Source organism: Apteryx rowi, unplaced genomic scaffold (assembly GCF_003343035.1).
Source record: "Apteryx rowi isolate R43461 unplaced genomic scaffold, aptRow1 scaffold_2, whole genome shotgun sequence".
In the NCBI taxonomy this organism is placed as follows: domain Eukaryota; kingdom Metazoa; phylum Chordata; class Aves; order Apterygiformes; family Apterygidae; genus Apteryx; species Apteryx rowi.
Window position 1 is genome coordinate 219,262 of NW_020448307.1, and position 9,916 is coordinate 229,177.

The window sequence follows — 9,916 nt, forward strand, 5'->3', positions numbered from 1 at the left end:
TATATATATATACACCCAAGAGAAAAGTCCACATAGCAAACATGTTATACTTCTGACCAGTAGAAGCTGATTTTTCTAAAAGCAGAACCAAGGCCATACGGTACACAATATGCCTGCTAGAGAAATTTGTGCAAACTTTTTTTTTTGGAACATATATCATCTGCTTATGAGCAGCAAGATCACTCAAAATCACTTTGTGTTTTTTTTTTTTCCTCATAGTAAGACATGACAGTTTGAGGAAAAGGTTTATTATTGAAGTGTTCTCTGAACTGCTCCACACGTAAGAGGCTTACTATTACACTTGAGCTATGCTTAGAAGTTACAGCTGAAGCAATCACTGACTTCTTTGCCTCCTTGCAGTACATGCACAACCCATTCTGCTTAGATCATAATGCCTAACTATTATTTGCCTTTTTCAGAACTAGAAAAAACCTCACAAATCAAGAAGGCTCTGCCAAAGAGTCTTCTAAGGTACCTTTTTTTTTTTTTTTTTTTTGCAAGTTTTTTCCTGTCACCTCCTTCTTTACTCCCCCCCCCCGCCAGGGTAAGAACAACACGCAACCCAAAAGCTCTACTTTGCAAACTCCTCATTTATTCCACATTTACTTAGCTGCTGGACTTTTGCTTATTCTGAATACTTAAAAAATTTGACTTAGATGAGTGTGTTCATTCTATCTTCTTGCCCGGACACTGCAGTTAAATTTCTGCTTTTGAACACCAGTGATGCTCAGCAACTACAAGCTGTCTGTAGTTGCTGAGACTAGCTAATTTTTTAATACAACTTCTACAAGGGTACCTATAGTGCGAGCACCTTCAGCATCTTGGGAATCACGGATCCTTTCAAGAAATATCCACTTCTATTTTATTTTTGTTTTCAAATATATACAGCCCTACTTTTCACTATGCCTTTACTCGCCTCAAGGAAACACTGCCATGCAGAAGATGCTCACAACAGATTTTATTGCTGAAGAGAAGGACCTCCAGTTTGTTTTACAGCAGTTAAAGAATTTTTTCTATTCTTGATGAAGCATGCAGAAAACATTAAAATATTAGAAAACTAGGCTTAAAAGAATATTAGAGAAATACTGTGTTTTACTTGAAAAGGTCAAGTTGAAGCTATCATCTTTCCTGTTAAATACATTCTCTCAGTAACACAGATACAAAGACAGAAATGGTACTAAGCATCTTGATTCTATGATGCGTTGAACAACCACAACTTCCTCTTATAATCAAGAGGAGCTGTTGGTGCCGGTCATTTATTTATTTTGTAAGGTCAAAATTAGTCCTCTAATTTGTGTAAAATGACTGCTGCCTTAAAACACAGTAATGGGTCACCATGAAACATCCTGCTCCTTTCTCAAATGGAGAGGCAATGCTGTAGAGGAAAAGGAAAAAAAATGCCTAGACAGACCAAATACAAATAATGATTTACACTAAGAATTTTTAAAAGTTTCCTACGTTAGAAATCTGCACTGATTTGCTCACAGTAGCAAAGCTCTGATGCATAAGGAAACTATTAGCAGCTTCAGCCACTATTTTACTTCTATGATCATATTCTATGGGGAAGGGAGAAAAATCACTGCATATCAATAGCTTCTACTTCTTCCATCATAAATCTTTGCTGCTAATGAAAAGGGTGGTTTTGTCCTCCCACATTCACTTCTCTAACTCTTATGTTGGCTCTAGTGGCCATATAACAAGAAAAAACTGCGATTGACTTTAAGTCTGTTCAGTTCTTTGATCAGTGCACCATCTAGGTATACAGTCATTACCACTAAAACAAGGATGGAAGGTATAAAACTGAGCTTTTTTCAGTTTGATTTGAACTTGTGTCAGATGAAAGCAACAGCAGAACCACAGATTACAGTATCTCAGTACTGAGTGGGCCAGTATTCATCCATCAGTGACAGCTTCCTACTGCTCATCTATAGGATGAGGATGACCACTCARTCTACTGCCTCCAGTCCGTTTTCTTCCCCCTGCCTTCCAGGATGCATAGCAGCACACTAAACAATTCAGTCAAACTACTCTAGTCCTTACAATTCAGCCCAACCATAATTTTTGAAGATTGTTCAAAACAACTGTCTTGGTCTCTTTAAAAGAAAGAAGGAAAAAAATCTAGAACTTGGACCAAGTCTTGTCTATGTTAAAGCAGGAACCGGAGCTTAGCAACCGATCTGAAGGGTCCTGAATGACAGAATCACTAAGATCCTATGTGGTTCTTAACAGTTTCACTGTGATATSTCTGGGTCTTGGTGGGCAAAATGCTAAGTAAATGGTGCATGCTAAAGGTTCCTCACAGTGCTTGGGCTAGTTATGCAYGCATAGGCTGATACTACATTCAGGCTCATCAGAAGCTGCAATTCTAAAAACGTCTTCAAAATCGAAAACATATGGCATGAGTCAATGGATTTCTCAGATATAAAGAAGTGATTCAGGCACAGTAAACACTTTCGCTGCATGACTTGAGGATCCTCAGAAGCATTTTATGTCATTCCATCTCAATTAACCTCACAAAAGAGCAATTCAGATCTGAGCAGGAAAGAAAAAAAAAAAGACATTACTGACAACACACAAAAGCCTACTCTGATGTCATAATGATGTATTACTTGAGTCACAGGCAGATTTCCTGGAATTCAGTTTTGAAATAGGAAAACAGATATTAGAGAGAGTACAGAAAGAACAGGTACCTGCTGTGAATCAGAAGAGAAATGATTTCAGCTACTGATTAGACTCCCATGAAGTTATTACTGCTGAAAGTTAAAGAAGCTTTCTGAACTGCATCTTGATACATTATTTAGCTTTGAAATATTCCCCATGTCCTTTTTGCACATGCTGCAAATGAAGAATAAAAATAATTCTAACTCTCTCACAGTATTTTCTGGGTAATGATGCTCTTCTATCTCCTTACTTCCAAAAAATGCAAGTTATTGTAACTGAGAGCTGTCACTACCTTTTCTGACATTGCTGGAGAAGCACCACCCTTTACGTAGCAGCACCATCAGAAACAAGTCAGTACTCTTTTATATTAAGACTTTTTTTCATTATACTGGAATGCATTACACACGAGAAAATTCAGTGCTTCCTTTGGAGGTGGAATACTTGCTGCCTGCATGAAGTCAGCAGTCTGTGATAATGGATGGAACAGACAGATCACAAGGATTGCTGTAGCTAAGTGCAAAGGCCTGTAGAGTACTAGCAATGCCAAGAAATTATCAGTCAGACTACCTTACACACAAAATACCTTAGTCATAAAGTGAGTAAGTTTAACAAAACTATGGCCATAGCGCTGTTTGGATCAGATGCTCAAAATGTGAAATTGTCTACAGCAATCCAAACCACACCAGTGCTTTAAGAATATAAAAAACCTTTTGTGTTCAGAATACATGTATTTCTGCAGTTCTCATACAGATCTTTACAAATAGTAATGCCAGGGGAAAAATACAGTTTTCCATATTAAATCACTGGGTCAATTCCAGCAAGCAGTTGTTTCAGCTTAGGTCCATAAGCTCCTAGCACAGAGATGGTCACAATACACAACTCCTTTCCCCCTCTGGCTTCCTCACTAGTGGATGAAGCATACGGATTCCAAATCACTTGAATGGAAACCAAGCCCAAGCTGCTGCTGAAAAAGACGGTCCCATCTTTCTCATAGCCTTTTTGGCAACTATGTGAACAGTCCCATGGTCTCCTCACAAGTTGGGTAAAGCTATTGATTCAGCTGAAAGCTGAATCACACACTCTCATTCAAAATTTGTTAAAGATAGACCGGTTTCCCAATCCAGGCGATTCTGAGGCTGCACAATTGCTACCACCACGACAGAGGCATTAGGAAAAAGCAGCCTGGGACGTGTAAGAAAGAATCATGAAACTGCTATAATTTTGAGGATGAGGATTACTTGCTTTCTAGGACCCTGCACCATACCTGTCATTTAAATTTTTATGAAAAAGAGTAAACAATCAGTGCAGTGAATGGTTTGCTTCTATCATGTCTGTAATAAGGAAAGGTCTGCTTTCAATCAGGGCAGTTCTAAGCTTCACCCACAGTGTACTCCATCACTGTTTGTCCCCTAAGGGCTGAAGGCTAGATAGCACAGCATCAAACAACTGGGAAAAAGAATCATCATGTTCTATGCTCCATTACTCACATTAACACGCTCTCTGGATATCAGATGTTTTAGATTGTGCTCGTCATCACCAAGACTATGGACTGTAATGCCCCTTGGTCACACGAGATATTCTCCAGTTGATTTCCAATAATTAATGACAATGACTCCCTGTTTTTGTTATGCAGCATATATGATTTATAAGATTAACAACTGGCATGCACACGGAGGAGAAGAAATAATGGAACTGGGAATGAATCACAAATTGAAGATGTAAAAGCAATACTAAAAACACCCCTTCCGCTCTGCCTGAAGATTGCAAACCCTAACATCTCATTTTTCAGTGCATTTCAAGTGTGCCACAGCATGGATTGTCTATTTCTGCCCCAACATGACTACTGCCCACACTAATGCACCTCACTAGGAAGTGAGTCTTTGTTCTGCTTTTTTTTTTTGTAACATTCTTAATTTTGTATCACTTGTCAGACCTCCAGTTTACACTAAACAATTCTTCCTCTTGTGGGTTTGCACTCTTTTCACATTTACTTTATTCACAGCTTGACATCTTGCTACCCATGCTATAATTTTGTGGATGAGGACTACTTGCTTTCCAGGACTCTGCACTGTACCTGTCACTTAAATTCTTATGAAAAAGAGTAAACAACCACTGCAGTGAATGGTTCGCTTCTATTATGCCTATAATGAGGAAAGGTCTGCTTTCAATCAAGGCAGTTCTAAGCTCTCTTCACTTACAAATATTCATCTCCCAGTTTAGCAACCTCCTCTTTTAGTAATAGATTGAAAAGCATCTCATCTTTCCATAATATACAATCCTGTTTTTCCAAATATTTGCYATTTTATTCCAGAATTTCTGTTCACAAAGTTCTGTAATACTAGTACACTAAGAACAAAAATGTGACACTAGAGCAGACTGAAGTTATATCAAAGCCCCTAAAAACAAGGATAGACACTATAAAGGAATGGAAGCTTTGCTGCCTATCTGAGGATTTTGCTGTGTAATAAATAAAAAAAGAAATAAAGCTCAAATGCAGCTTATGGACAAGTATTTGGCAGCTTTGTATCTGTTACAAGCAGTTGTGCTGATTATCTGGCTATGCAGTTCAATTACATCTAAAGGCCTCCCACTAACATCAAAGATCTATACACCTCTAACCTCTTCAGGCTAGGAATATATCTGCAATGAAGGTTCTCTTAGAAATGCAGAGTTAAAGTCAGAATAAAATAGGTACTTGGGTCACTGTCTAATGAAGCTGCATACACTTTTCCAGTTATTATTTTGATTAGTGGACTTTTGCAAGCTTCTACATATTAATAATGTACTTGCAGCATCTATAGATTGTATGTATTTGTGCCATCTCACAGAAAAATCATATGAGGATGATGCAGTTTAAACAGTTCATTGAACATGCTGTTGGGAATACATCCTAGAAGATCAGATCAAACCAACTCTTTCACAATTCTTTTCAAAACACTTACAAAAATATGGCAAACACCTACTAAGTACATTTTTAATAGCAGAGAAAGAGGTTTCTTTAAAAACATGTGCTGCTGTTATCACCGAGACCTTCTGAGGTAACAATTTTCAAGAGGAAGAAATTTTTCCATAATCCTCCACCAGGGTTAGTAAAAGTCTATATAGTAATCAGTCTTTGAAAAGCTATGTCCTGGCCTTGAAGAACGAGAAAAATCTTGAGTGTTACATGGACAGAAATATTTGTATACATACACACGCATGGGTGTAGGTTAAAGTTTGTTGTTCTAGCAAAGTTACTGTCAGATTTCACTTGAAACAGTACAGTTCAAGCATCCGTAAAACAGGTTATAGGATAGCCTTTGAAAAGAGAATGCCATACTGTTTTGTTGTTGTTTTTTTTTAAAACAAAGCTCACTTAAAAGAGGTCTAACATAGCATACATGTATAACGCAGATAGAAATAAAACTCTCACTCATCTCCAAAAGCAGGAACGCTATTGGGGGGGGAGGGAAGAGATATGAAGGATTTTGAAAAGAAAAGCTTGTCTCCCTGTGATTAGAAGTTTGATAAGAGTCCTCCTAAAAAACAAAAGTAATTCCACTTTCAAGAACTCAGTAACTGTCACAGTGCTGATACAAATTTCCATGTAACGTTTCTCACTTCTGACAGGCAATCTCCTGTCTTTTGCAACTATCCACAGCTTCAGAGGATTTATTCTTCACTCTCAATGTAAATCAAGCATAAATGGTTTCCCTTACATTTTAGGGTCACGTGGTTTCCAAGCTCTAATCTTAATGATGTCCTGGCAGACTGTATAACAAACAAAGGTAGGAGTCACATAACTCCAGATAGAGAACAACCACTACTGGATCAGAAGTTCTTATTATATCAAGTTTCTCAGTCTAAAATTAGACAAGAACCTGTAGCCACAGCTGATTTTTAAACAGATTAAAAAGCACAGTTTGATAGCATCTTAATAAAGAAGCTGATTCAGATCATGTAGAAGTCAGCTACATTTCCAGCTCTGAATGTTAGAATGTCTGTCAACAGATGACGTTCTCCGTATTTGAAAGACAATTCAATATTTGTAAAGACCATTTACATTGGATTTCATTGAGCAACAGCTGTAGATTTGAAGATTTTAACTTTGAAAAATTAATCCTTTTAATGTAACTGCATCTACACAACCCATCTGTATGACAGGCATAATTTTCTTTTTTCCACTGGACTTCAATAGTTCTGTTACCATGTTTCTATGGAGGACTAGAGACAGATAGCTGTGCAATGACATGGTGAACAAACTTCTGCTCTTCTAACAGTCTCCAGTGAGTACATAATCTGTAACTCCCTGAGATATTATCAGTTTCATGCACATAGTATTTAATTAGTCTCCTGCTCTAAAAGCCAGCCCTGGGTGTCACTTAAAAGATGCATCTATTAAACAATGGAATGACAGGAAGAATTATGAGTTCTCATTATGAAGCAAGCCTTGAGAAATTAAATTACTGAACTCTTTGCCATCAGTAAGTACCCTTTCGCCCTTTTTCTGCTGCTTCAAGGAAGAGCCCAAAGCGCCACCTTCTGTTTAATAACTGAAACCACAAATAGTAATGCGAGCAGCAGGTGAACTACTGGGGTGAGTCATTCGCACATTCAAATCTCTCTGGTTGGGTACCAAAAAATAAACATGTTTTCCTATTAAACAGCTCACTGTATGTCATACCTGACAGAGCTGCTGCTCTTCTAGAGCAGCACCAAATGAACAGCTAGACCATAGCTGCCCAAGCGGCATACATCCAGATCCAGACATCAAGGATATTTTGCCTAGATTTCAGCAAGCATCCACATGAGTAACACTTCATGCATTTTGCAGAAGATTCCATCTTTCCTATTGAAATCTCATAGAGCACTTCAAGCATATTATCACAATTTCCAGCCAGGAATACAGAATGCAACATCCAGTGGGCCCAAAGCTGAAGTGAAGATAAACAGATTTTGACAAAATTACACCACAGACCTCACTAACGTTACTCATTGGACTCTTATAAAAACTGAACAGCCTTATATTAGGACAATTTAATTAATAAATGCAAGTACAAAATTTGGGAGTATAGAAGAACAGTCCACTCTAACAGCTGATCCCCAAACACAGAGTACATGAGAGACTATAAGGACAACAAAATTAATCTTCATAAAAAAAAAATCATGTTCTCTTATCATTGCTTTTTGGGGGGGAGGTCAAATGAGGAATGAATCAGACAGGTACGTTGTGCGTTGATCAGACCCATCCTTGTAATAATTAGAGTAATAAAGAAGTTTTTATTCACATCATCAATTTACAGTCTGGCAGTGTAACAGATGTATTTACTGTCAAAGCTACAACAGAATTTGCAACATATTTGGCTAAAATTAGAAGAGAAAAAAAAGTATGTAATATTAAATCAGACTTCAACCAACAGACTAATTTGTTTTGTCTATTTGAAAGACCAAGAAAAACTATAAATAATCCATCATTTCCCACATCTAACAATAAATTGAGCTATCCATTTCCATCAACCTCTGTAAAACAACCTTTATTTCAGCAGGCAGCTCCAGAGTAAATGGGTCCTGATCAATGTACAGTCGCAACTGAGAAACTGCTCATCAACAAACAGAAAGTAGGTGGTCTTAGAAGTCAAACTGGATTCAGTGCAGTAAGGAAAAGACGACACCCAGTGGCTCACAAAAAATTTCATTATGATAATTCTGAATTAAGTGTGGTGACATCATGCTAATCAGTTATACTCCTTTTATTATAACCCAGTGACCTCTTGGCCAATTTACACACTGGGTCCTCAGATTCAACTCACTTTTGTAATAAAAGAAGTGACTATGAAGGGCGTTTTCATGATACCCAGAATACAGTGCCTTTATGATCAGAAAAAGAGCCAGAAAAAAACATATAGCCTGCAAACTACATGGAAAATGAATTTCCACAGTATTCTTTCTTAATTTCTCTTTTAAAGAGTCCAAGTTGCCATTCCAGATACTGTAATGAGTACAAGTTGAACTATTACTGCCTTTCTGGAAAAGCTTAAGTAGTTATGGGGCAGAATGATCCCAAAACAAGTGCTTAAGTTTCTGTACTGTTAGATCTAAACACCATGAAAAAGAGACAGAGCCAAATTACATTCTAGTGTAACTTTGGCAAAGTTGTCAGAGCATCTGTAGGATAAATGCAAGGGGAAAATAAAAACAGGCTGAAATGAAGAGGAAAATCTTGGACTGAGTACAGCCCTGAGAGACCAGAATTAGGACTGATTTACTCAATATTTTTAAATCATGATTTGGGCACAGAAAGTAAAAGTATATAAATTTGATTTTGTGATGATACTAACCTGGGAGGCATTGTCAACACAGAGGCAAATTGAAGTATCATTAAGAAACAATCAGATGACCTTGAAGATTGGAACTCAAGGGCAAGGCAGCACACAGAGATTAAATAGTAAGTATCTGTATTATAAGCTAGGAACTAATCAACCAGAAACATGGGAGAAAGACTGGTGTTTTTTGATCTCAGAACAATTACAAAGCTTCAGTGTTATTGGACTTGTCTCTCTATCTTGCATCCAAGCTAAACAACTACCACAGTCAGTCTAAAACTCAGACCAGCTACATTTTAATTAAACAAAGAAGGCAAAATTCAAAATACATGAAACAGTCAGAAATGAATGAGATTTTCAGCTGCTGCTAATTTGGGAAGGACCCTCCAAAAGTCTGCTGACTATACTAACCTTTCCTCAGTTGTCTCCAAAACAGCTTTTTCTTCTGGTTTTCTCTCACTCTGTAGCCTCAAAAAACATTAGCCTCTGTGCCTTAGTGCATATATCTGTTAAAAAAAGATATTTACCTACCTTAGTAAAAAGACACAAAAAATTTTTTTCTTTTCAGACAGTATGCAAAAAACAGGTGTAAACACATTTGAGAATGAAAATAAAGAAAAAGAAGGCAAAACCCTGTTCCCTGTGTGCAAAAAAAAGTGAGAGAAGGATGGCTCTAAGATAGACAACTCTACCGCTCCAGAAAGGGGAGGCGCATTACAACCCTTGCACTGMGCTTACAGTCCTCCCCAAAGCATCTCATTTCGCTGTACTCCTCACAGAGAGGAGCTGCTTCCAGCAAGGGCCCCGGCCCCAGACAGCCGGGCTGGCGAGCAGGGCCGAAGGCGCCCAGGAGCGCCGCTCCCACCGCCCAGGCCGCAAGCTGGGCTCGGCCGGGGCCACCTCAACCTCCCCCGGCGCCGCAGCAGGGCCCAAGGAGCGCCGAGAGCCCGGGG